General features: G+C 51.4%; 1 long non-coding RNA gene across 1 annotated transcript in view; it reads right to left on the bottom strand.

Moving 5' to 3' along the window:
- Positions 1-9,993: 9,993 nt before the first annotated feature.
- Positions 9,994-27,437, bottom strand: part of LOC139241610 (uncharacterized) — a 38,438-nt gene continuing 20,994 nt past the window's right edge. The window contains exons 2-3 of the long non-coding RNA XR_011588944.1: positions 11,948-12,030; positions 9,994-10,597 (exon numbers count right to left, since the gene is read on the bottom strand). This is a non-coding gene — a long non-coding RNA (uncharacterized lncRNA). The remainder of the gene's footprint in view (positions 10,598-11,947; positions 12,031-27,437) is intronic.

The following is a 27,437-nucleotide window of genomic DNA, read 5'->3' as shown; positions in this document are numbered from 1 at the left end:
TGGGGAAAAACCAAAGAATAACAAAGTTTGCACTCTACAATCTAATCTGACCTACCAACGGGTAAAACATTACCTCACAGACTGGAGAAACCTATTTCTAGCCAAAGAAAACGGGTACTTATCCCACAGATCCAAAATGCACCTTACCGCATCAGTGGACTCAACCCAACTGAAGATTGCGCAGCTAGAAGTCTTCTCCGACATTCGGGGTACGGCAAACAGACCCCATCGCATCCAGCGAACCCCAAAACCGTGTTCTACTGTTAACTGTCAAAAGGATTGGTAAGCATAGTCCCTACCCTGGAGTCTAACCGAGCTCGAGTTAGGTATTGGGACGTGGGAGATATAATTTTGCTGTAACCCCCTTTGAATGTGTAGTGTATGGTTCTTTATTTGAGCAATTATAAGTTTCTAAGTTTGACCTTGTACCTTTCCTTGTACTGTCCTTTATCAGAACGATTGTAAGTTTGGCCTTGTATTTTCTTACTAGAGTAGTAAGCCTGTATTTCCTTGACTGTAATAAAAACAAAGTTCTTTTGCATCAAACCTGTGTCCTCTGCATTTTTGTCACACCCCCCCAAATAAATCCAGAGTCTAGAACCCAAGGGAGAGGGAGCGATTCGAAACCACTCAAGTTGGTCAGAAGGGAACCTGACCCCCTCATAGAGGCCACCCCCCTTACACCCCGAGACATGTGGGTGGGTTCAATGTTCCCGTTAGTCAGCATGGCCAGGCAGTGGCTTAGTTACCGGCTCACCGGGAAAACCGTACGCGCGGGATTCTGAATGGGTCGGCACCCAAAAAAATTTAAAGGGCTCAGGGGTTCATAGGTCATAAAGTCCAGTAGGAGGATCATTCGATAGACCCTGCTCCCCATTCGCATGACTGAACCAATAGCTACACACGCTGGGACAGTGAATGCAAAAGGCACAGCACCTGGGAGGGAAAGGTGTGTGTGTTTTGGTTCGGTGTTGTGACACGGGGTGCATATTCGATGTAAGTGCGTAGTGCCTGAGTCATGGGGTTCGTCAGGTGACTCCTCAGGTGGTTCTAGTGTTCCCTCGTTGCCTGGTGTGTTGGTCTGGGAAGCAGCGGGCTGCTGCAGCTCCTGAAGTTACCGTGAGCTTTCTGGTTATTTTTACTTAGATAAAACGTTGATATTCTTTATAACAAATCACGGCTATGCCTACTGTCTGTAAAGAGATAGCGACACTTGGTGGCAGCAGTAGTAGTGATGGTTTAAAGCAATTTACGGGAACGGTATCATAGTGGTGATGTTACTGGAGTAATCCCGAGGTCTGGACTAATGATCTGCAGACCCAAGTTACAATCCCACCACGGGCAGCTGGGGAATTTAAATTCAGTTAATTAAATAAATCTGCAATAGAAAGCCAGTGTCAGTAACGGTGACCATGAAACAACCGGATTGTCGTAAAAACCCGTCTGGTTCACTGATGTCCCTTTAGGGAAGGAAATCTGCCGCCCTTACCCGGTCTGGCCGGTATGTGACTCCAGACCCACAGCAATGTGGTTGACTCTTAACTGCCCTGAAATGGCCCAGCGAGACACTCCGTTGTGAAGAAGGCGGCTCACCACCCCCTTCTCGAGGGCGGTTCGGGATGGGCAATAAATGCCGGCCTTGCCAGCGACACCCACATCCCATGGATGAATAAAAAGAGATGGTTTGTTTTGGTAGATATCTCGGCAGCCAGCCCGTGTTTTAAAGTCACGCAAAAGCTGAAGAGCGCGCACGATGGCGGCGATGGCCATGGGCTCTCGGAGTCCGTGGCGTGACTGCTGCAGAGAAGTGGGAACAACTCGTGCGAGCCTGGAGCGTTACAAGCCTGGCGACGGAGCTGGGCGGGAAAGCGGAATCACTGCAGCCGCCAACACTACTGACCTGTGCTCAGAATACCGTGGGCCAAACTGACCCGCTGTCGAAGGTTAGCGATTAGCAAAGCCACAAATGGTCTAATTTTAAGTTAGAGTTATAAGGTGCCAATTTCTGAGGCTGATTAACGGGAGGAATCCAGCTGACGCTCTGTATCTGTGACATGTGCATTTTTACAATAGATGGCGCTCCTTCACTGCACATAAACTTTTGGGGCTAATATTCCACAGCCACTGACGGTTACACTGGACTCTGGTATCTCACTAGCTGCTACACTCTGGTTGATTTTATATTGGTTTTAGAGCTGTGTTAATCTCACTGGTTCCTCACACACACATCGAGAGAAAACAGCCCCAGCCTATTCAGCCTTCACTGATCAGTATAATCTCGCAGTTCTGCTATCATCCTTGTAAATCATTTATGCACCTACTCCAGCGCCTCTGTATCCTGTTACTGCGATTCGGAGACCAGAACTGTGCCCAAAGTCTGGTCTAACCAAGGTTCTGCACAAGTTTAACGTAACTTGGCTACTTTTGAATTCTGTCCCTCTAGAAATGAGCCCCAGTACTTTATTTGCTTTTTTATGGTCTTGTTAAGCTGAAATATTCCAAGCTTTGGAGCTGAGGGCAATACTCATGCTAACCAGCGAGTCAGATGCATGATTATGCAGAATTACAAGCCCTGATACACAGAAAATTCAAACAACTCCAGACACATAAAATCCTGACCCCAAAAGTGAACCAGCATGCACAAACACTACCAGACTCAAACACACGAAACAAAGCAGTTCTTGCATTTCAATAGCGCCTTTCACAACCACCAAACTTCTCAAAGATCTTTACAGAAGTATTTTTAGAAGTCACTGTTGTAATGTGGGAAACACAGCAGCCAATTTGCGCACAGCAAGCTCCCACACACAGTAATGTGATAATGACCAGATAATCAGTTTCAGTGATGTTGATTGAGGGATAAATATTGGCCCCGGGACACCGGGGAGAACTCCCCTGCTCTTCTTCCAAATAGTGCCGTGGGATCTTTTACATCCACCTGAGAGAGCAGACGGGGCCTCGATTTAACATCTCATCCAAAAGACAGCTCCACCGATAGTGCGGCACTCCCTCAGTACTGCCCCTCCGACAGTACGGCACTCCCTCAGTACTACCCCTTCCACAGTGCAGCAGTCCCTCAGTACTGCCCCTCCGACAGTGCGGCACTCCCTCAGTACTGCCCCTCCGACAGTGCGGCACTCCCTCAGTACTGCCCCTCCGACAGTGCGGCGCTCCCTCAGTACTGTCCCTCCAACAGTGCGGCGCTCCCTCAGTACTGCCCCTCCAACAGTGCAGCACTCCCTCAGTACTGCCCCTCCGTCAGTGCAGCACTCCCTCAGTACTGCCCCTCCGACAGCGCGGCACTCCCTCAGTTCTGCCCCTCCGACAGAGCGGCGCTCCCTCAGTACTGCCCCTCCGACAGTGCGGCGCTCCCTCAGTGCTGCACCTCCGACACTCCCTCAGTACTGCCCCTCCGACACTCCCTCAGTACTGCCCCTCCGACAGTGCAGCGCTCCCTCAGTACTGCACCTCCGACACTCCCTCAGTACTGCCCCTCCGACACTCCCTCAGTACTGCCCCTCCGACAGTCCGGCACTCCCTCAGCAGTGCCCTGGAGTTTCAGCCGAGAGGCGAGAGTGCTGCTTACTGAGCCACGGCTGACACTCACACACAAAAGTGAGGCCCCTCTTCACAAACATTCTATGCCCTATACAAATGAATTCAAACCCTCTCTATCTGCCCAACATCCTCACCCCCGATCATCCCCCAATCCCATCGCTTTCTGCCGATCGAAGCTTCAGCCCCAGCTCATTAAGTATTCCTGAGCTGGTGAGCTGATTGGTGTAAAAAGGATGTTCCCTGATTGGTCTAAATCCATCAATCAGGGAGCAGCTTTTTCTCGTCCATCCAAGCCCGGGAAGTTTAAATTCAGGCGGAGTTGAAATCGGCTTTGTGCATTTACGGTAAGAAGGGCAGTTTGTGGGCCAGAGATGGCCCACAGATTATGTATTGAATATCCCGGCAATGGATGTCAGAGTGAATATCAAGCTGTTTATAGAGATACACAGCCCCTCCCAAACCCGCGACCTCTACCCCCGACAGCCCCTCCCAAACCCGCGACCTCTACCACCTAGAAGGACAAGGGCAGCAGGTGCATGGGAACACCACCACCTCCACGTTCCCCTCCCAGTCACACACCATCCTGACTTGGAAATATATCGGCCGTTCCTTCATCGTCGCTGGGTCACAATCCTGGAACTCCCTCCCTAACAGCACTGTGGGAGCACCTTCACCACACGGACTGCAGCGGTTCAAGAAGGCGGCTCACCACCACCTTCTCAAAGGGCAATTAGGGATGGGCAATAAATGCCGGCCTTGCCAGCGACGCTCACACCCCAGGAACAAATATAAAAATGAACTACATAAACACTGAGTAAAATGAAAACAATGTACAGAAGAATTGCAAGTAAAGCTGCAAAACCTCTACTGGAATCCGCGAGAGGACACCGAGATCCTTTCACTGCAGAAGATCATGGTCACACATTTGGCTGGAGGGTCATAAGGACATAAGAATTAGGAACAGGAGTAGGCCATCTAGCCCCTCGAGCCTGCTCCGCCATTCAATAAGATCATGGCTGATCTGGCCGTGGACTCAGCTCCACTTACCCGCCCTCTCCCCGTAACCCTAGCCCTATCGTCGATATGTGAACTATTTGCTGTTCCGAGTGGGGCATGTGGAGGAGTTCAGTGTCTGATCCATAGAACACTAACACGGAGTGTTTTCAAAGCTGTAGTCCGTCTCCAGTGGCTCAGGATATCTCCAGCCCGCGAATCACTCTGAGACATCTGTTTTTAATTCCCTACGCTTGTGCCACAAACTAGCCTGGGTAATGAGCAATCTGTAAAGTCATTCACAGTAGAGGCAGCAAGACTGAATTTCTATAGTTGTTTTAAACAGCCACAAAACTGACTAACGGAGTCAGTGTCAGCTCAGCTGATGGTTACCAAGTTGTGAGGATTTAATATTGTGCAGAGAGACCTATAAAAGTCTGCTAATGTTAACAACGCTACTCCACTTCCCGCCAGACTGCACTTCAAGTAATTGCTCCCTTGGTTTTCCTGAGTGTACTCCACGCTCAAATATGTTTCCACTGCTGCTACCCATCACTGTTAGCGCTGAAATGGGCGGCGTTCCGTGCTGGGAGTAAAGAGCCTACCCATCATCATCATCATCGGCAGTCCCTCGGAATCGAGGAAGACTTGCTTCCACTCTAAAAGTGAGTTCTCCGGTGACTGAACAGTCCAATACGGGAACCACAGTCCCTGTCACAGGTGGGACAGACACTGGTTGAGGGAAGGGGAGGGTGGGACTGGTTTGCCGCACGCTCCTTCCGCTGCCTGCGCTTGGTTTCTGCATGCTCTCGGCGACGAGACTCGAGGTGCTCAGCGCCCTCCCAGATGCACTTCCTCCACTTAGGGCGGTCTTTGGCCAGGGACTCCCAGGTGTCAGTGGGGATGTTGCACTTTATCAGGAAAGCTTTGAGGGTGTCCTTGTAACGTTTCCTCTGCCCGTCTGGGGCTCGCTTGCCGTGTAGGAGTTCCGAGTAGAGCGCTTGCTTTGGGAGTCTCGTGTCGGACATGCGGACAATGTGGCCTGCCCAGTGGAGCTTGTCGAGTGTGGTCAGTGCTTCGATGCTGGGGATGTTGGCCTGGTTGAGGACGCTAACATTGGTGCGTCTATCCTCCCAGGGGATTTGTAGGATCTTGCGGAGACATCGTTGGTGGTATTTCTCCAGCGACTTGAGGTGTCTACTGTACATGGTCCATGTCTCTGAGCCATACAGGAGGGCGGGTATTACTACAGCCCTGTAGACCATGAGCTTGGTTGAGATTAGCAAAATGCTCACCTTAACTCGGACTGCTTTACAATACCAATGAAGGGTCGATAACGGGATCAAAGATGATAGATGGAGGGTTGGTTCCTGTCCCGACACTGGCCACCAACACTCAGCAAATATCACAAACACAAAGCACGAGTGTTGGGCAGCGGAAATCATTTCAACGCATCTGAGAATCGACCTGCGAGGCAATATAACCGTGCCAAACTCAGCACATTCAGAAACAGCAATCTCAATACTTTGATTCCTGAGTGAGCATCACTCAGCATGTTGGGCAATGCAGGTTCAGCGAAATGTTTGGCCCAACACTGTAATCACAGCCGCTCCCCAAACATTTGCTTCTTGCTTCAGGGAGAAACTGTCCCATCATGCACCTATTTCCCAAAGGCAGCACGGGCTGAAGGGTGAGGATAAATGTGACACTCACTCTACGGGTCAATCACCATGGATACAGCACTGCCCTTAGCCCTGTCTGACATCAGTTTAGAGGGGGGGACGGAGGAGGGGGGCACGGAGGAAGGGGGCACGGAGGAGGGGGTGACAGAGGAGGGGAACGGAGGAGGGGAGACGGAGGAGGGGGGACGAAGGAGGGGGATGGAGGAAGGAGGAAGGGGGCATGGGGGAGGGGACGGAGGAGGGAAGGATGGAGGAGGGGGGAGATGGAGGAGGGGGGGGATGGAGGAGAGGGGGACGGAGGAGTGGAGGACGGAGGAGGGGGACGGAGGAGGGGGGGATGGAGGAGGGAAGGATGGAGGAGGGGACGGAGGAGGGAAGGATGGAGGAGGGAAGGATGGAGGAGGGGACGGAGGAGGGGGGACAGAGGAGGGGGGAGACGGAGGAGGGGGGAGATGGAGGAGGGGGGACGGAGGAGGGGGGGACGGAGGAGGGTAGTACGGAGGAGGGGGACCGAGGGGGGGGGAACGGAGGAGGGAAGGATGGAGGAGGGGACGGAGGAGGGGAGGATGGAGGAGGGGGATGGAGGAGGGGGATGGAGGAGGGGAGGATGGAGGGGGGATTTCCCACTGCAGCCATCCAGCTCATTGCCCACCGTGAGGTCGGAGTGTTAATGGGGAAAATGAACACCTTCCCTCCATTAGTATTGGTGAGGGGAGCGGACATTAACCTCTCCTCTGGCCACCTTGCATTTTCATTTTAATTTCAGATGTTCCCTCTTCATTATGTTAATGCTGCAATGTGCTCATTTTAAATGCCTGCGTCCATTGACCACAAACCATGCATTGGTCCAAACTCCAAATTACTGAACCATTTCTCAATCTTTCCTGCAGAACTCTGGTATTTTGTGATCTACTGGAATCCGATTGGACATTAATATAGAATCGTAGATTAGAATCAACAGTTACAGCACAGAAGGAGGCCATTCGGCCCGTCGAGCCCGTGCCGGCTCTCTGCAAGAGCCCCTCAGCCAGTCCCCCTCCCCCGCCCTTTCCCCAGAGCCCTGCAATGTTTTTCCTTCAGGTACTTATCCAACTCCCTTTTGAAAGCCGCGATTGAGTCTGCCTCCAGCACCCTCTCAGGCAGCGCATTCCAGATCCTAACCACTCGCTGCGTAAAAACGTTGTCACCTTTGGTTCTTCTGCCAATCACCTTAAACACATTAAAATATACACTCCTTATTATTTCCCGTTTAATGACCCCAGAATGTTGTCTCTCGATCAGATTTCTAGTTCCATTAATCAGCCCCAGTTTCTGCACCTCCCACAGAGAACGGCCATGGTATAAAGGATAAGGACAGTGGAGCCGGTCTGGAAACAGTCTGCTCGTTTCAAAACCATCAACTTCTTCATTGTGGAAATTATAGTTTGTGCGGGATTTCAAATTATGGCAACTGCAGATTTTATTAATTTGGAAAATTAAGTATTAATGCTTGAATGAAAATTATATATTTAGTTTCAGGATGGGCAACATTGGGTTAACTAACACCAATTTATTTTAGTATTCAGATCATTTTGACAGAGAGAGACAGACAGATATAAGAAAGAGCTTGTATTTATATAGCGCCTTTCACATCCTCGGGACATCCCTTTGGAAATGCAACCATCATTGTTTTGTAGGCCAAATATGGCAAGAAATCTGCGCATAGCAAAGTTCCACAACCAGTGGATGGCCAGTTCATCAGTTTGTGGTGGTGTTGGTTCCGTGACAATTGTTGGCCAGGTTACTGGAAGAACCCCTCTGTTCTTCTTACAATAGTCCCACGGGATCTTTTGTGTGTTATCTGAAATGTGTCACCTACAAGAATGGAGCGCTCCCTCAGTCCGGCACGGAGGTGTAAGGTGGGTCAACAAAAGGCAGTTCCATTTTGTTATGTCTGTAATGCACTTATGAATGACTCCATGAGGCTATGTGTTGTACTCAAACTGTAGTGACCTTGGTCCTTTATTCGTAACTCCAGAGTGAGGCACAAGCATGGTGGGCAGCCTTTTATACAGCCCCTGCCACCAGGGCAGGAAACCCCGGTCTCCACCAGTTGCACCCTCTAGTGGTGCCAGCATGTATATACACAGTGTAAACCTTATTGACAGTACATCAGGTAACAAGTCTCCATCTTATCCAACCACGCAGTGACAACACAGAGAGTATATCTATAGTCTGCATATATAACACGTTTCAGAAGGTAGTTCAAGTCAGACTGACCATCAGTTAGTCGGGGGAGAGAAACAGGAAAAACCATTGGAATCAAGTAATGTCAGGAATACGTAGCAGTTATTTAAAAATGTATAAATGAAGAGAAGTTTTGGAAGGAACTGAGTTCAGCTCGCAGAAGTATAAAAGGAGCAAGTTATGGCAGTTAATGATATAGACGGTGCCTGATAAATCAGTAATAATCGGGTAACTCACTGAAGGTGAATCAGTTCATCCCATTGCAAAGACAGAGCCAGCCTGTGACACAGAACTGGAATAGGTTCAACCAAAATCAGCATCATTCAAGAGGTGATATCAGTTGATGCGTATGATGTAGTGTATATGGATTTTATCAAAGCTTTTGCAAAGGTCCCACATGGCAGACTGGTCACGAAAGTAAAAGCCCATGGGATTCAGGGCAAAGTGGCAAGTTGGATCCACAATTGGCTCAGAGGCAGGAAGCAAAGGGTAATGGTTGATGGATGTTTTGTGACTGGTTCCGCAGGGCTCAGTACTGGGTCCCTTGCTTTTTGTGGTATATATCAATGACTTAGACTTGAATGTTGGGGGTATGATTAAGAAGTTTGCAGATGATACAAAAATTGTCAGTGTAGTTGATAATGAAGAAGAAAGCTGTAGACTGCAGGAAGATATCGATGGACTGGTCAGGTGGACAGAACTGTGGCAAATGGAATTCAATCCGGAGAAGTGTGAGGTAATGCATTTGGGGAGGACTAACAAGGCAAGGGAATACACATTAAATGGTAGGACACTGAGAAGTGTCGAGGAACAGAGGGACCTGGGAGTGCAGGTCCACAGATCCCTGAAGGTAGCTGGCCAGGTAGATAAGGTGGTTAAGAAGGCATACGGAATACTTGCCTTTATTGATCGAGGCACAGAATATAAGAGCAAGGAAGTTATGCTTGAACTGTATAAAACACTGGTTAGGCCGCAGCTGGAGTACTGCGTGCAGTTCTGGTCACCACATTACAGGAAGGACGTGATTGCACTGGAGAGGGTACAGAGGAGATTTACCAGGATGTTGCCTGGACTGGAGAATTTTAGCTATGAGGAAAGAGTGGATAGGCTGGGTCTGTTTTCTTTGGAACAGAGGAGGCTGAGGGGAGACCTTATTGAGGTGTATAAAATTATGAGGGGCCTGGATAGAGTGGATAGGAAGGATCTATTTCCCTTAGCAGAGAGGTCAATAACCAGGGAGCATAGATTTAAAGTCATTGATAGGAGGCTTAGAGGGGATTTGAGGGAACTTTCTTCACCCAGAGGGTGGTGGGGGTCTGGAACTCACTGCCTGAAAGGGTGGTAGAGGCAGAAACCCTCACCACATTTAAAAAGTACTTGGATGTGCACCTGAAGTGCCGTAACCTACAGGGCTACGGACCGAGAGCTGGTGTTTTGGATCGATAATAATAGACCCAGGTTCGGGATCTGGATGAATGTTAAATAAGAGACAAGACAAATGAAGTAAAGAATAAAATACCGTTTACTGAGAGAAAAGAAACATTAATAATACAGTTTACGAAGAAAAGAGAAGTATGATAAGATGCAATAACGCTCACGGCCTTCCACCCGTCGGGAACTCCACAAGCGACGGCTGGTCTGGAGCATTGTGGGTCCCGGCACCGCTCGCGAATCACGGTCCAAGGTGAAGTTCGAAGAGCTACAGGACAGTGCTGTACCTTTATACTATCAAATAAACATACTATTGAACAAAACATGGGTGCATGTGACTTATGGCCAACTCCTAATCTGTAAGGCCCCAGGTGCTTGTCCACAAAGCATGCGATCTCGAGCGCGGACCGTCTCATGACAAGCTGGTGTGCGTCCCAAGGTCGCTGTCTCTCTCTTTCTATCCACGCAGCATGGAGCAGGGACACACTGTGAATGACTAAATATCACAATTAACCCGATGTGATTAACCCCATACAATACAGCTGGAAAGTGAGATTAGGCTGGATAGCTCTTTGTCGGCCGGCGTGGACACGATGGGCTGAATGGCCTCCTTCTGTGCGGTAAATTTCTCCGATTCGATGATTGTATTTCATTCTGATCCTCCAATCCACACGCTGCGATCATTGGCTGTTGCTTTGCAATATAAACTAACAAGGCAAAAGTGAAATCATGTTACCAGGTAAAACGGGGAAATGTGATTACGCTGAAGAACGGGCGCGGGGATTGCGAGGCGCGATGTGCGGGCAGCACATGGAAACCGGGAAAGGGGCTTTGTACAATCAGACCGTTTGACATTTAATCTCTCCTGCCTGCCTCCCTTCCTGTTTGTTTGTTGCTCCGCCCACTCTTTCCCTGCCCCTGCATTTGCTTTAAATCTGTCACATCTCTAACTTTTTTCCAGTTCTGGCATAAGGCCATCGACCTGAAACTGTTTCTCTCACCACAGATACTGCCCGACCCGTTGAGTATTTCCAGCACTTTCTGTAGATGCTGAGAGGATGTTTCCCCCGGGCTGGAGAGTCTAGAACCAGGGGTCACAGTCTCAGGATAAGGGGTCGGCCATTTAGGACTGAGATGAGGAGGAATTTCTTCACTCAGAGGGAGGTGAATCTTTGGAATTCTCTGCCCCAGAGGGCTGTGGATGCTGAGTCGTTGAGTATATTCAAGGCTGAGATCGAAAGATTTTTGGATATTAAGGGAATCGAGGGATATGGATGTTCTGGAAGGTTCTCTTCAACAGGGGTGGCTGGACAGAGAAACCTGGTCAATCTTCTGACGGGGTTGGACAGACTGGATGCGGGGAGGATGTTTCCCCGGGGCTGGGAAGTCTAGAACAAGGGGTCACAGTCTCAGGATACGGGGTAGGAAATTTAGGAACGAGATGAGGAGAAATGTTTTCACTCAGAGGGTGGTGAACCTGTGGAATTCTCTACCGCAGGAGGCTGTGGAGGCCAATCACTGAATACATTTAAGAGGGAGACAGATAGATTTCTAGACACAAAAGGCATCAAGGGGTATGGGGAGAAAGCGGGAATATGGTGTTGAGATAGAGGATCAGCCATGATCATATTGAATGGCGGTGCAGACTCGAAGGGCCGAATGGCCTATTCCTGCTCCTATTTTCTATGTTTCTCTGGTGCAAGGAAGCTGGGACAAGCAGTCTGCAGCTCAATCCTGGTCTGCGTCACTTAGTTACTCGCTTACGTGGCCATTTATTCCTAAATTCTCAGGCTCGGAGTGAATTTGTTCAGTGACCTTTCATCCTATTCCACAAAGGAGCTGGGCGACCAGTGGCGAGGAGGAGAGCAAAATTATCCAGCTTTCTTTAAAAAAAGGATCATTAAAGAGCAGGGGGTGACGTTCCTTCGCCCGCTCTGTAGCGCCGTTAACCCGGGCAGGGCGGTAAGTGTTGTGCCGGGAAATGGATTGTGTCTCCAGTCGCAAGATTCACCAGCTGGGCCCTGAGTGTGGGGCGATGCGCTTGGGGAGGGTATTACCTCTTTCAGGGCATTAGGCCGGCTGAGCATGGGACAATCCTGGGCGTAACATCCGGTCTCTGAGCACCCCGAGAGAGGCTTCCCTGGGGGAAATAAATCGGCAAAAAAACACCATAAACATTCCCGGTACATTACTGTCGACACATCAACATAAATCGCAAATATAAAAAAATAATAAACAATTGCACTTGCCTGAGGCGGACATCCCTTCCCTCACTGCGACCGCTACAGCTCAGACCGCCCGGGGGCACTGCGGGGCGCTACGGATTGGGCGCGAACCAAATCTCGAGCCAGTGTCACCACCAGGGGGCGTTGCACACCCCCGCAAACCCCGCACCCAATGTCCCACAAACCCCGCACCCAATGTCCCACAAACCCCGCTCCACTCCCCCACAAACCCCGCACCCAATGTCCCACAAACCCCGCTCCACTCCCCCACAAACCCCGCACCCAATGTCCCACAAACCCCGCGCCCAGTGTCCCACAAACCCCGCACCCAATGTCCCACAAACCCCGCTCCACTCCCCCACAAACCCCGCACCCAATGTCCCACAAACCCCGCGCCCAGTGTCCCACAAACCCCGCACCCAATGTCCCACAAACCCCGCGCCCAATGTCCCACAAACCCCACACCCAGTGTCCCACAAACCCCGCACCCAATGTCCCACAAACCCCGCACCCAATGTCCCACAAACCCCGCTCCACTCCCCCATAAACCCCGCACCCAGTGTCCCACAAACCCCGCACCCAATGTCCCACAAACCCCGCGCCCAGTGTCCCACAAACCCCGCACCCAGTGTCCCACAAACCCCGCGCCCAGTGTCCCACAAACCCCGCACCCAATGTCCCACAAACCCCGCTCCACTCCCCCACAAACCCCACACCCAGTGTCCCACAAACCCCGCTCCACTCCCCCACAAACCCCACACCCAGTGTCCCACAAACCCCGCCCCACTCCCCCACAAACCCCGCACCCAATGTCCCACAAACCCCGCCCCACTCCCCCACAAACCCCGCACCCAATGTCCCACAAACCCCGCTCCACTCCCCCGCAAATCCCGCACCCAGTGTCCCACAAACCCCGCTCCACTCCCCCACAAACCCCGCACCCAGTGTCCCACAAACCCCGCTCCACTCCCCCGCAAATCCCGCACCCAATGTCCCACAAACCCCGCACCCAGTGATCCACAAACCCCGCACCCAATGTCCCACAAACCCCGCACCCAGTGTCCCACAAACCCCGCTCCACTCCCCCACAAACCCCGCGCCCAATGTCCCACAAACCCCGCACCCAGTGTCCCACAAACCCCGCACCCAGTGTCCCACAAACCCCGCGCCCAATGTCCCACAAACCCCGCACCCAGTGTCCCACAAACCCCGCGCCCAATGTCCCACAAACCCCGCACCCAGTGTCCCACAAACCCCGCTCCCAGTGTCCCACAAACCCCGCTCCCAGTGTCCCACAAACCCCGCGCCCAATGTCCCACAAACCCCGCACCCAGTGTCCCACAAACCCCGCTCCCAGTGTCCCACAAACCCCGCTCCCAGTGTCCCACAAACCCCGCACCCAGTGTCCCACAAACACCGCATCCAGTGTCCCACAAACCCCGCACCCAGTGTCCCACAAACCCCGCACCCAGTGTCCCACAAACCCCGCACCCAATGTCCCACAAACCCCGCTCCCAATGTCCCACAAACCCCGCAACCAGTGTCCCGCAAACCCCGCTCCCAGTGTCCCACAAACCCCGCACCCAGTGTCCCACAAACCCCGCACCCAATGTCCCGCCGGGCGCTGGAAGCTGCCCGACCAGAAATTATTTCTGTCGCCATTACCGCCACACCGGGTGCAAACACATGCGGCAACAAACCGAAAATAAGTGCCTTATTTTTCAAAAGTGTCATCTAATTGCTTGAAGACTGATACTTATCTCAGCTATTTACATATTACTATCTGCATCTTTCACCACCACTGAACATCCCAAAGCGCTTTACAGGCAATGAAGTACAGTTTGAGGCTTACTTATGTCCAATACCATCCAGTAATTGAATGGTGGCACTCGATGATCAAAATAATTGCTCCAACATGCTCCTTAAAACTCACATGTGAGCTCGAGGGAAATCCTGAGAGACCCCCTCCTCCATGGAGCTGAATGGCACAGTCCAGCACCTTAAGGCCACCCGTGGAGCCACCACTTTGATCATGGCAATCTGAGGCGAGAAAAATAGTAAGGTCAGAAAACACACGTCGAATCTTACAGCACAAGAGGAGGCCATTGGGCCCATCGAGTCTGTGCCGGCTCTGTGACAGAGCGATCCCATCAGTCCCACTCCCCTCACTCTTTCCCCACAGCCCGGCAAACTTTTCCTCTTCAAGTATTTATCCAATTCCCGGTTTGAAAGTCACTATTGAATCTGCTCCCACCGCCCTTTCAGGCAACGCGTTCCCGATCACAACAACTCGCTGCGTAAACACATTCTCCTCATCTCCCCCTCTGATTCTTCTGCCGATCGCCTTAAATCTGTGTCCCCTGGTTCTCGACCCTTCCACCAATGGGAACAGTCTCTCTCTATCTACTCTGTCCAGGCCCCTCATGATTTTTAACACTTCGATCAAATCTCTCAACCTTCTCTGCTCCAAGGAGAACAACCCCAGCTTCTCCAGTTTATCTACTTAACTGAAGTCCCTCATCCCTGGAACCATTCTCGTAAATCCCCTCTGCGCCCTCTCTCAGGCCTTGACATTTACTCAGTTGAGGCCGAACCAGTGTTTTACAAAGGTTCATTATAACGTCCTTGCTTTTGTACTCTATGCCTCTATTTATAAAGCCCAGGACCCTGTCTGCTTTTTAAACCACTTTCTCGATTTTATCCTGCCAACTTCTATGATTTGTGCACATGTACCCCCAGGTCTCTCCGTTCCTGCATTTAGGTTTGCACCCTTAGATTGCCTCGCCTCATTCTTCCTTCCAAAATGCATCACTTCACACTTGCCTGCATTAAACTTTCTCTGCCATGTGTCTGCCCATTTCCCCAGACTGTCTCTGCCCGCCTGAAGTCTGACACAATCCTTCTCACTGCTGAATTCTATCAGCAATTCACCAACTGCATTTCATGCCCTGGCTCAGCCAGTGACACGGTTCACTAGAGCGGCTCGTTGGGGGGTCTGAATGAATGGCCAATCGCCTTGTGCTGCTGATGGCAGGAAAGGGAAGTGCTTCAATTATTCTCAGTGTACAAACTGTGCGTGAAACAAGCTGCACTTGTTTTATCAAGCACGCGCAGGAATGCCGAACGTTACTCCGTGTGCTTTCTGGGAAGCTCGGCTGTGCTGAGACCAAACACACGCCCAGGTGGCCAGTTTGGGCATTGCCAGGAAAGAGTGGGTGGCGATATAGCTGAAGGTGGTATGGGGAGCAGCAGTGTGCTGGTGACACTGTCTGGCCACAGGGCTGGTTCCAGGAGGTGGGACCTCCGCAAGATCCAGCAAATCTCCTGGGAGGACAGGCGCACCAACATCAGTGTCCTCGACCAGGCCAACATCCCCAGTATTGAAGCACTGACCACACTCGATCAGCTTCGCTGGGCAGGCCACATACCACACGCCAGACACGTGACTCCCTGAGCAAATACTTTATGCGGAGCTCCTTCATGGTAAACGAGCTAAAGGAGGACAGCGGAAATGTTATAAGGACACCGTCAAAGCCTCCCTGGTAAAGTGCGACATCACCACTGACACCTGGGAGACCCTGGCCGCAGACCGCCCGAGGTGGAGAAAGTCCATCCGGGAGGGTGTCGAGCTCTTCGAGTCTCAACGCAAAGAGCATGAAGAGGTCAGGCGCAGACAGCGGAAGGAGCGTGGGGCAAACCAGCCCCACCCACCCCTTCCCCCGACGAATGTCTGTCCCACCTGTAACAGGGTCTGTGCCTCTCCTATCGGACTGTTCAGCCATCAAAGAACTCACTTTGGGAGTGGAAGCAAGTCTTCCTCGATTCCGAGGGACTGCCGATGATGATGAAGAGGTGGCACAATTCACAATTCACCACCGGCTTCCTTGGCAAGGAATTGCGCCTGGGTGAGGTTGGCATAGTGGCCTGCGTGGATACGTTGCTTGGGGGCATCTCTCGCCTCCCTGACCGTCCCTCTCGCTCCTCCTCCAACCTGTCCCAGGGAGGGGGACTTGCTGCGGTGCGTGAACTGAAACAGCTGAATGACGCCTGACCGACGTTGCCGTTAAGCTGTGCAGCCGCTCAGCACCCTGTAGGTCCCGTGCAGCCGGCTCGCTGCTTTGTGAGTGAAAAGGCCAAGCATGCGCGGAGATTTGAAAGGGCCGCGCGCTCTCGAATAAAAAATTTAGGGAATGTTGCTTCTGATTATGGATTCTTTTCCACTCCATACCTCAAGCTCCTCAAATTACTTCTCATGCCTTAATGTTATGTTTCATGCAATCTTCATTAACTCCAAATTCAGTTGCAAGCAAGCATGAGAGGATTTCTATGCTCCTCATTAGCAAACAGAAAGCCTGGTCGTGTCTGGGCTCTGCACTAATGTGTGTTCCCGAGAGAAACACAAGAGCCAAATTAGCAAATGTCCCATTAATGCTAACCCACATTACAGCACACTTGGTGCGTGCACGGACCCTAAATCACAGAGGAATTTCTCCCAGCTGTAGAGAAGGACGGCCAAGGTGGCCATCAGCCGGTCCAGGCAGCGGGCGGTCGAGGGGGTCGTTCAGCCCGACTGCCTGCCTCTCTTCCGCGCCTACATCCGGGCCAGGGTGTCCCTGGAGATGGAGCACACGGTGTCCTCTTTCGCGAGAGGTGAGACTGGAGTGCATCATCTCCCCAAGGCAAACAAATTTGAATTTGACCGTTTAATGTTTAAAGTCTAATTTGTTTAATTATCGGTTTTATTGCCCCCCCCCCCCGTTTAATCAGGGGGCACTTAATTTAACGATGTATTGATTTACAGATACAACCAGAAATAGTCGGAGAGAAGGTAGGCAGATCCATTGCACGCAGTACATCCTGCATGGTGATGTACATTGTCAAAGGCAGCTGCTGAGTAGGTTTCTGGGAGTGAGCCGCTGTGTACAGACACTCAAGCAGCTGGTCACAGAGGGTCTTGAGCTGGGGTCTAGTACGATCCACAGAATGGTGATCGATGCCAACAGAGCAAGGAAGCTACAACAATAACGAAAGGGCTGGATTCTGTGCCGATTGACTGATTATTTCAGTTTGGCAGGACCAGGAAACGCGAGTTTAAACTCCACAAGAGTAGGAACAGACGGAATGTTGGGCAGCTGCTCTTGTCCCAGGGAAACGTGAGCCTCTGAAACACTCTGCCCGCTGGGACGCTGGGCGCTCACTCTCTGTATGCAAGAGGGAGGGAGCCGACCACTTCTTGGCTGGGGCACAGATTACGTTGCAGAGAAGGTAAGTGGGTTAACAGTTAACGTACACATGGTCAATGTGATTGCCTGAGGGGCGGAGAGCAATTTCACAGTTTCCAGTTTGTTTTCCCTTATTGGCCCTAGGGTTTGTTCTGTTTGATTTTTGTCTCTCTGAGGAGACGGAGCAGCTGCTGGGCGATCGGAGGTGTTTGGTTGCGATGTCCAGGCGTCGTGAGCATGGGGTAGGCTTGATGGGCCAGTCGGTCCTCTCTGCTCGTTAATTTCATATCAGAGAATCAGAGAACAGTTACAGCACAGAAGGAGGCCATTCGGCCCGTCAAGCCCGTGCCGGCTCTCTGCAGGAGCACCTCAGCCAGTCCCCCTCCCCCGCCCTTTCCCCGGAGCCCTGCACATTCTTTTCCCTTCAGGTACTTATCCAACTCCCTTTTGAAAGCCACGATTGAGTCTGCCTCCACCACCCTCTCAGGCAGCGCATTCCAGATCCTAACCACTCGCTGCGTAAAAACGTTTTCCCTCATGTCGCCTTTGGTTCTTCTGCCAATCGCCTTAAATCTGTGTCCTCTGGTTCCCGACCCTTCCACCAATGGGAACAGTTTCTCTCGATCTACTCTGTCCAGGCCCCTCATGATTTTGAACACCTCGATCAAATCTCCTCTCAACCTTCTCTGCTCCAAGGAGAACAACCCCAGCTTCTCCAGTCTATCCCCGTCACTGAAGTCCCTCATCCCTGGAACCATTCTCGTAAATCTCCCCTGCACCCTCTCTAAGGCCTTCACATCCTTCCTAAAGTGTGGTGCTCAGAATTGGACACAATACTCCAGTTGGGACCGAACCAGTGTTTTATACAGGTCCATCATAACTCCCTTGCTTTTGTACTCTGTGTCTCTATTTATGAAGCCCAGGATCCCGTAAGCTTTTTTAACCACTTTCTCAACCTGCCCTGCCACCTTCAACAATGTGTGCCCATATACCCCCAGGTCTCTCTGTTCCTGCACTCCCTTTAGGATTGTACATAGAAACATAGAAAATATGTGCAGGAGTAGGCCATTCGGCCCTTCGAGCCTGCACCACCATTCAATAAGATCATGGCTGATCATTCCCTCAGTACCCCTTTCCTGCTTTCTCTCCATACCCCTTGATCCCTTTAGCCATAAGGGCCGTATCTAACTCCCTTTTGAATCTATATAACGAATTGGCCTTAACAACTTTCTGTGGTAGGGAATTCCACAGGTTAACAACTCTCTGAGTGAAGAAGTTTCTCCTCATCTCGGTTCTAAATGGCTTACCCCTTACCGTTAAGACTGTGACCCCTGGTTCTGGACTTCCCCAACATCGGGAACATTCTTCCTGCATCTAACCTGTCCAGTCCCGTCAGAATTTTATATGTTTCTGTGAGATCCCCTCTCATCCTTCTAAACTCCAGTGAATACAGGCCCAGTCGATCCAGTCTCTCCTCATATGTCAGTACCCTTTAGTTTATATCGCCTCTCCTTCTTCCGACCAAAATGTATCACTTTGCACTTTTCTGCGTTAAATCCCATCTGCCACGTGCCCGCCCATCCTGTCTATGTCCTCTCGAAGTCATATTTGTAAAATTAAAACAAGGGGATGCAACAATAACCGTAATTAGTAACAACATTTAGTTTTATCTCCTTTCTGGCTGTAGTTCCCAAAACATCGACTGTTTTGGCAACTTTAAGGGTCAGAGGTCGGGCTTGTTCGATGGCAATGCGACACTCGGCTATCCAATATGCAATTACTTCCTGCAGACACAGGAAGGTGAAAAACAGTAACAAAACAGTTCCTTATATTCAACGGCTACACATTTAGAGGCAGCATTATACCAACAAAACACACAGAGCAGACGGAATTACTTCCTCCAAAGCACAAACTCTTAGCCCTACAACCTAAAGATGGAGCCAGTACAGCTGGCCACAGCGAGCGGTGCCTGCAGCAGATTGGGGGGTGAGGGTACAGAGCCTTGATACCACACAGAATGGGCATTTCATGTGGCACCAGCTTACAGAGAGGCATCCTAATGACTTTCAGGGGCTGACAGTAAGGTTTCCAAAGCTAATGAATAAAATGCTAGGTGTTCACTATTACCAGTTATACGTAAGCATTATTCTCATCCTTGTGTTCAAATCCCTCCATGGGCCTCGCCCCTCCCTATCTCTGTAATCTCCTCCAGCCCCACAACCCCCCGAGATGTCTGCACTCCTCTAATTCTGGCCTCTTGCCCATCCCTGATTATAATCGCTCCACCATCGGTGGCCGTGTCTTCTGTTGCATAGAAACATAGAAAATAGGTGCAGGAGTAGGCCATTCGGCCCTTCGAGCCTGCACCACCATTCAATGAGTTCATGGCTGAACATGCAACTTCAGTACCCCTTCCTGCTTTCTCGCCATACCCCTTGATCCCCCGAGTAGTAAGGACTTCATCTAACTCCTTTTTGAATATATTTAGTGAATTGGCCTCAACAACTTTCTGTGGTAGAGAATTCCACAGGTTCACCACTCTCTGGGTGAAGATGTTTCTCCTCATCTCAGTCCTAAATGGCTTACCCCTTATCCTTAGACTGTGACCCCTGGTTCTGGACTTCCCCAACATTGGGAACATTCTTCCTGCATCTAACCTGTCTAAACCCATCAGAATTTTAAACGTTTCTATGAGATCCCCTCTCATTCTTCTGAACTCCAGTGAATACAAGCCTAGTTGATCCAGTCTTTCTTGATATGTCAGTCCCGCCATCCCGGGAATCAGTCTGGTGAACCTTCGCTGCACTCCCTCAATAGCAAGAATGTCCTTCCTCAAGTTCGGAGACCAAAACTGTACACAATACTCCAGGTGTGGCCTCACCAAGGCCCTGTACAACTGTAGCAATACCTCCCTGCCCCTGCACTCAAATCCCCTCGCTATGAAGGCCAACATGCCATTTGCTTTCTTAACCGCCTGCTGTATCTGCATGCCAACCTTCAATGACTGATGTACCATGACATCCAGGTCTCGTTGCACCTCCCCTTTTCCTAATCTGTCACCATTCAGATAATAGTCTGTCTCTCTGTTTTTACCACCAAAGTGGATAACCTCACATTTATCCACATTATACTTCATCTGCCATGCATTTGCCCACTCACCTAACCTATCCAAGTCACTCTGCAGCCTCATAGCATCCTCCTCGCAGCTCACACTGCCACCCAACTTAGTGTCATCTGCAAATTTGGAGATTTAATCCCCTTCTCCAAATCATTAATGTACAATGTAAACAGCTGGGACCCCAGAACAGAACCTTACGGTACCCCACTAGTCACTGTCTGCCATTCTGAAAAGTACCCATTTACTCCTACTCTTTGCTTTCTGTCTGACAACCAGTTCTCAATCCATGTCAGCACACTACCCCCGATCCCATGTGCTTTAACTTTGCACATTAATCTCTTGTGTGAGACCTTGTCGAAAGCCTTCTGAAAGTCCAAATATACCACATCAACTGGTTCTCCCTTGTCCACTCTACTGGAAACATCCTCAAAAGATTCCAGAAGATTTGTCAAGCATGATTTCCCTTTCACAAATCCATGCTGACTTGGACCTATCATGTCACCTCTTTCCAAATGCGCTGCTATGACACCCTTAATATGCCTGGGCCCCAAGCTCTGGAACTCTCTCCCTAAACATCTCCACCTCTCTCTCCTCCTTTAAGACGCTCCTTAAAATCTCTCTCTTTGACCAAGCTTCTGGTCACCTGCCCCAATATCTCCTTATGCGGCTTGGTGTCAAATGTTTTATTACACTCCAGTGAAGCACCTTGGGACGTTTTCCTACGTTAAAGGCGCTATATAAATGCAAGTTGTTGCTTTTAAATCATATCCACAAATGAGTCGGTGCCTCGAGGAGAGGACAGGACGGTGGTGGGGGAGGTTGAAAATCATTATCGCCTCATTTCCCACCAGAGCCCCCTCAAGCTGTTAGCTTGACCCTTCAGTCTCTGCAGTGATTGGCCGGTGATGAGGCTGAACCAGTCTGAGCGATCACAGTAAAACTCTGATCTGGGATTTGCTGCTGGACTGTCGGAGCTGCAGCCTGATTTCACAGTGTCTGTTTCATCCTCCGGCAGGGCCTGGCGATTCGCATGCAGTGAGGGCCCTCACCCCTACAGACAGAGAATGTTAATCAGGCACAGCGGAGCTCCCATCTGTACCCAATTTACCCGTTACACAGCATCAAAGGAGAGGAAGGATGGCTGTTCATCATTCGAGCGGGTTGCTGTGACAGCTGTTACTGTGCCCTCAGCACACGAGGAAATGTTTGTGTAGCGATAGCTCCACCTGGCACACACTCTGTAGTTAAGACTGAAATATCTCTTCCTCCCTCTCACACTGACAGCCAGCATTTTATGGCCCAGTCACTATGTCAGCACCAGCCAGTACAAGTTAACACAACCATTCCCACACTCCCACTTACCCTCCACTTGCCTGGATGGTGCAGCTCCAACAACACTCAAAAAGCTCGACACCATCCAGGACAAAGCAGCCGCTTGATCGGCCCCCCATCCACCACCTTCAACACTCACTCCCTCCACCACCGGCGCACCGTGGCTGCAGTGTGCACCATCTACAAGATGCACTGCAGCAACTCACCAAGGCTTCTTCGGCAAACCTCCCAAACCCACGACCTCTACCGCCTAGAAGGACAAGGGCAGCAGGTACATGGGAACACCACCACCTCCACGTTCCCCTCCCAGTCACACACCATCCTGACTTGGAAATATATCGGCCGTTCCTTCATCGTCGCTGGGTCACAATCATGGAACTCCCTCCCTAACAGCACTGTGGGAGCACCGTCACCACACGGACTGCAGCGGTTCAAGAAGGCGGCTCATCACCACCTTCTCAAGGGGCAATTAGGGATGGGCAATAAATGCCGGCCTTGCCAGCAACGCTCACACCCCAGGGACATAAAACAAATTCTTGTCCCCCTCCTCTCGAATCCTGTGCCTAAAGCACTGTACAGGCCCTCTCCTGCTCTTTGCTCATACCCAGTGCTACTCGTCCACAGTGCTTTCCCCGTTTAACTCTCGGGAGAATGGGAGTGTCGATCTCTGATGTGCAAGGACACCAACTAAGGCCATTAGTGTTGTGAATGTCCGGAGGGGTGATGTCTACCCACTGCATCAGCAACCTGACCTGGGCAGGAGCAGGTAGGGATAAACCGGACGGCAGGGGAGGGGAGTGAATGCAAGGGGAGAGCAAGGGGGAGACAGAAATGTTGGGAGAGGGCCAAGGGGAACGGATGAAAGGGGAGAATAAGGGGGGGGGCGGAGAATGTAAGGGCAAGGGGAGAGTGCATGGGGAGGACAAGGAGGAAGTGAATGAATGGAGAAAGGAAGAGAGAAGATTGGAAGGCAAGGGGTGGGTGGATGGATGGGGAGGGAGGGGTGACTTTACATAGAAACATAGAAAATAGGTGCAGGAGTAGGCCATTCGGCCCTTCGAGCCTGCACCATCATTCTATAAGATCATGGCTGATCATTCACCTCAGTACCCCTTTCCTGCTTTCTCTCCATACCCCTTGATCCCTTTAGCCGTAAGGGCCATATCTAACTCCCTTTTGAATATATCTAACGAACTGGCTTCTGTGGTAGAGAATTCCACAGGTTCACCACTCTCTGGGTGAAGAAGTTTCTCCTCATCTCAGTTCTAAATGGCTTACCCCTTATCCTTAGACTGTGACCCCTGGTTCTGGAACTCCCCAGCAACGGGAACATTCGTCCTGCATCTAACCTGTCTAAACCCGTCAGAATTTTATAAGTTTCTATGAGATCCCCTCTCATTCTTCTAAACTCCAGTGAATAAAGGCCCAGTTTATCCAGTCTCTCCTCATATGTCAGTCCCGCCATCCCGCGAATCAGTCTGGTGAACCTTTGCTGCACTCCCTCAATAGCAAGAACGTCCTTCCTCAGATTAGGAGACCAAAACTGAACACAATATTCCAGGTGGGGCCTCACCAAGGCCCTGTACAACTGCAGTAAGACCTCCATGCTCCTATACTCAAATCCTCTCGCTATGAAGGCCAACATACCATTTGCCTTCTTCACCACCTGCTGCACCTGCATGCCAACCTTCAATGACTGATGTACCATGACACCCAGGTCTCGTTGCACCTCCCCTTTTCCTAATCTGCCGCCATTCAGATAATAGACTGTCTCTGTTTTTACCACCAAAGTGGATAACCTCACATTTATCCACATTATACTGCATCTGCCATGCATTTGCCCACTCACCTAACCTGTCCAAGTCACCCTGCAGCCTCATAGCATCCTCCTCACAGCTCGCACTGCCACCCAGCTTAGTGTCATCCGCAAATTTGGAGATATTACACTCAATTCCTTCATCTAAATCATTAATGTATATTGTAAAGAGCTGGGGTCCCAGCACTGAGCCCTGCGGCACCCCACTAGTCACTGCCTGCCATTCTGGTTACCCATTGTGCAATGAAAGTTCAATGAAAGGCAGTGTGTCTGACGGAGGAGTTGGCTGGGCTCCCGTAGTTCTGGAGGGGCTGGAGTGCCTTTGCGATCTGGAGCTGTCATCAGTTCGATGCGGGAGGGGAATGTTTGAGCTCACTTTTGGATAAGCGATTCTGTTCTATATCCAGATATGAATTTGCTTCTCCTTTTGTTTGTTTAAATTGAAAATGTTTTCATTGTAAAGTATAAAAGAGTTTGCCAAGAACCAGAATCCATACTTTATAACCTAAGAATTGAAAGATTTCTGGGGGCCCCTTCCCGTGAACCCCACCCCCCTCGGGAAATCACCTACTGCTCTTTCCTGTCCAGCGTCTCCGTTTCCCCCGCAGACCTTTCTTTGTATCTTTGTTTGGCCCAACGCGAGTGAAAGAATGTTGTTTATAGATACAGGGCACGAGGAGCGGCTCGTTTTCACATCGCAAGCCCATGCCTCACGTCTCAGCGTTCTACCGGCTGCTGCAGTTTGTTTAGCAGCTGTTGGACAGCTTTTGCTGTTTTTCTAGGCTGGCCCCGATATTTATGGGAGGGAGCGGGGGGGGGGAGGGGGGGGAGGGGGAGGGAGTGGGGGGGAGGGGGAGGGAGCGGGGGAGTGGGAGAGGGAGTGGAGTGGAGGGGAGGGGGAGGGAGCGGGGGAGCGGAGGGGGGAGCGGGGAGGAATGGGGAAGGCGAGAGCCTGGGGGGGAGAGAGAGCGTGAGGGGAGCGGGGGGGAGGGGAGGGGGGGCGAGTGAGGGGGGAGAGAACTAGGAGGGGGCAGGGAGGGGGGGAGGGAGTGAGGGTAGGGAGGGGGCAGGGAGGGAGGGGAGGGAACAGGGAGGGAGCGGGAGTGGGAAAGGGGGGGAGGGAGCAGGGAGGGAGGGGAGGGAGCGGGGGCACCCAGAACACAAAGTTACCATTTCACAGTTGTTCACTTTCCAATGTTAGAAGCTGGAACCTTCAGGATTTGGAATATACTTTTCAGCTTTAGGAAGGTTGAAAGTGTTTGGAGTAAACTCTCTATTCAGTGTCACCTCCTTGGAGCAACCTCTCTCACCATTAACAGATCGCTTCCGTCATCTCAACTTCAGCTGCCATCTATTCCAGCAGCATTGGTATTCCAGCAACAGAATCCCAAGATCAGCCCCAACACCAGCATCACCGGGCACACCAGCAGCACCGGCTGCTGGGTGGGAAAGCCCGTGGCAGGAAGCCGCAGCCGGATACGGACCCTGGCAAGCGGAGTGGGGGGGGGGGCTCGGAGCACGACAAAGAGAATGGAAGAAGAGAGGAAGAGAACGCAGGGAGACAAGATCATATTTATATATATACAGCTTATTCAGGAGGTGAGATCGCGGAGAGGGGTGCAGGGGGGAAGAGATCGCGGTGAGGGGAAGATCATTGCGAGTGGAGCCCAGGAGATCGTGGCGGGGGGGGAGAAGGGGGACAGATTGCAGGGGAAAGGTCCGAAAATCACTGCGGTGGGGGGGAGTGGGGGATTAGGGGAAGGGAGATTGCAGCAGGTTAGTTTGAGGGTCCAGTGGGTGAGGGGCAGGGGTTGGGGGGAGCATGGGGGGGGTGAGCATCAGCGGGCAGGGGACGGGGCATGGGGGGGTGGGAGGGCAGCGGGCAGGGGGGGCATGGGGGGGTGGGAGGGCAGCAGGCGGGGGGGGGGCACTCCTGATCCCGGTATACAAGCAGTGATGGAAAAGAACTTCCCTGCGGATCCACAAGCTCCCGCCTCCCTTCAGCTGCCGGGTTTCCGGAGTGCTGGGTAACCCGGCTGTTATGTCCTCTGATGCTCTGATAATGACTCCACAAGGCAGTGTGTTGTGCATGAATTGCAGTGACCTTAGTCCTTTATAGATAACTCCAGAGTGAGGATCACACCTGGTGGCCTGCCTTTTATACTAGGCCAGGCACACCTGTACACGTAACCTACAAGTCTCCCACTGCAGTGCCCTCTGGTGGCACACCTTGTAATAGTACAAGCAGGTACCATGTCGGATACATGACATCACTCTCCCCCAAGCCTTTAGTGCAAATCGCCTTCATGCATTGACTGTGCTCTGGGCTTAGCTCTATCTGATTGACCCTTGGCGGGTCATTTCCACCTTGGGTGAGTGGTTGGTGTTTTGTTGGCTGTAGAGATGCTGGTGATTTCTGTTCGTGAGTCCATGACTGCTCCATTCTCTCTGCCCACCCCCACCCCCCCGCATGTACAGATTGTGCCGTTGGCTCATTACATTCATCTACATTCAAGTCCAGAAAACAATTGCATTTACCGTATTACATTCATGGTAACATAGTGAGGTAAGTACATTTGACTGGTGAGGTATATACTTGGAGTCAGTGCTGGGGTCAGCACCGGTGCATGAGGACAAACTAGTGCCAGAACTGCTGGATGGTGTCCCTGCAGGCTGGTGATGGCACGTTGCACGGTGCTGGCAGTGGGAACCCGGTTGGCTCAAGTTGCCTGCTCTCGGGGCTTTTGCCATTGCTCCTAGCATCGGGCAGGTTCACAGATGCCTGTGACCTCCCTGTCCTCTCCTTGTGCCCCGGGTCACTGCTGCTCCCTGAGGGGCAGTCGTCTAGCAGGGCACAGGGAACTGCTGACTCGCTTGCCTGGGCGTTATTTGGTTTGGGATCCTGGCTGGTCCCAGTCCCCTTTGGGAGAACTGTTGAGGGTGACCCTTCGTTTCCGGGTGTAGCCTCGGTAGCAATGGGGTCTGGGGGCTGTGCCTTAGTGCGGTTTGCTCTTTCAGGCTCATGGAGGTTGGTGCCATTGGGTGCCTGAGAGGTGGAGCCGATCAGGAGCAGGGTATCGATACTGGTGCCGTTGCCCTCCTGAGATCGCTTGCTCTGCAGCTTGTCTATATTAGCTGCTTGTGGCCACACTCCATGGTGCATAACTCTGGTCCCAGGGACGCAGGCCACAGTGTTGAGTAGCTCGCTGGACCTGTGTGCTCCCGATGGGTGTCTGCCCGCTGCATTGACTGAGTGCAGTTGAAATCCTACATCGCACAACGTTTCATTACTTATTGTAAAAAACCTGTAGCTCCGATTGCGATCGCGTGCCTTTTCTTTGCTTATTGAATGTACACAATTCTGATCATAAATTACACATTTTACATCTAACTCACAGTTGCTGTTACATTGATTGAGAATGTTGAACTGTCCCTTTAAGTGTGGTGGGTTACAGGTCTCCTTACCCCAATCCTCTTCTCCGTTTGGTGCCACATGTTGCTCCCTCCGCGCTGTACCTCATGGTCTGGCCGCCGCCATCTTTTCCTTCAGCGCTGCACCTCATGGTTTGGGCGCCATCTTTCCTCCATCCACGATATCGACTGCGGTGATCCTCTTCTCCCCGGGTTCTGCCACCGAAGCTGGGAAGTTGCCTCTGGATCTGATTTTCTTCCTCCGGAGTCCTGCCACTGGAGCCTGGAAGGTGTGTTCGATCGTCTCAGCTGGATCATCTCCATGCAGTCGTGCTGAGTGGTCTGTGCCTCGGGTGCTGTGCTGGTCTGCTCTCTGGTGCTGGGTCCAACCTCAGGTGAGGGCTTGCTTTGCCTCCGAGCGCG

Source organism: Pristiophorus japonicus, unplaced genomic scaffold (assembly GCF_044704955.1).
Source record: "Pristiophorus japonicus isolate sPriJap1 unplaced genomic scaffold, sPriJap1.hap1 HAP1_SCAFFOLD_1117, whole genome shotgun sequence".
In the NCBI taxonomy this organism is placed as follows: Eukaryota; Metazoa; Chordata; class Chondrichthyes; family Pristiophoridae; genus Pristiophorus; species Pristiophorus japonicus.
Note: the sequence above shows the minus strand (reverse complement) of the source record. Positions and strands in the feature narration are given on the sequence as shown.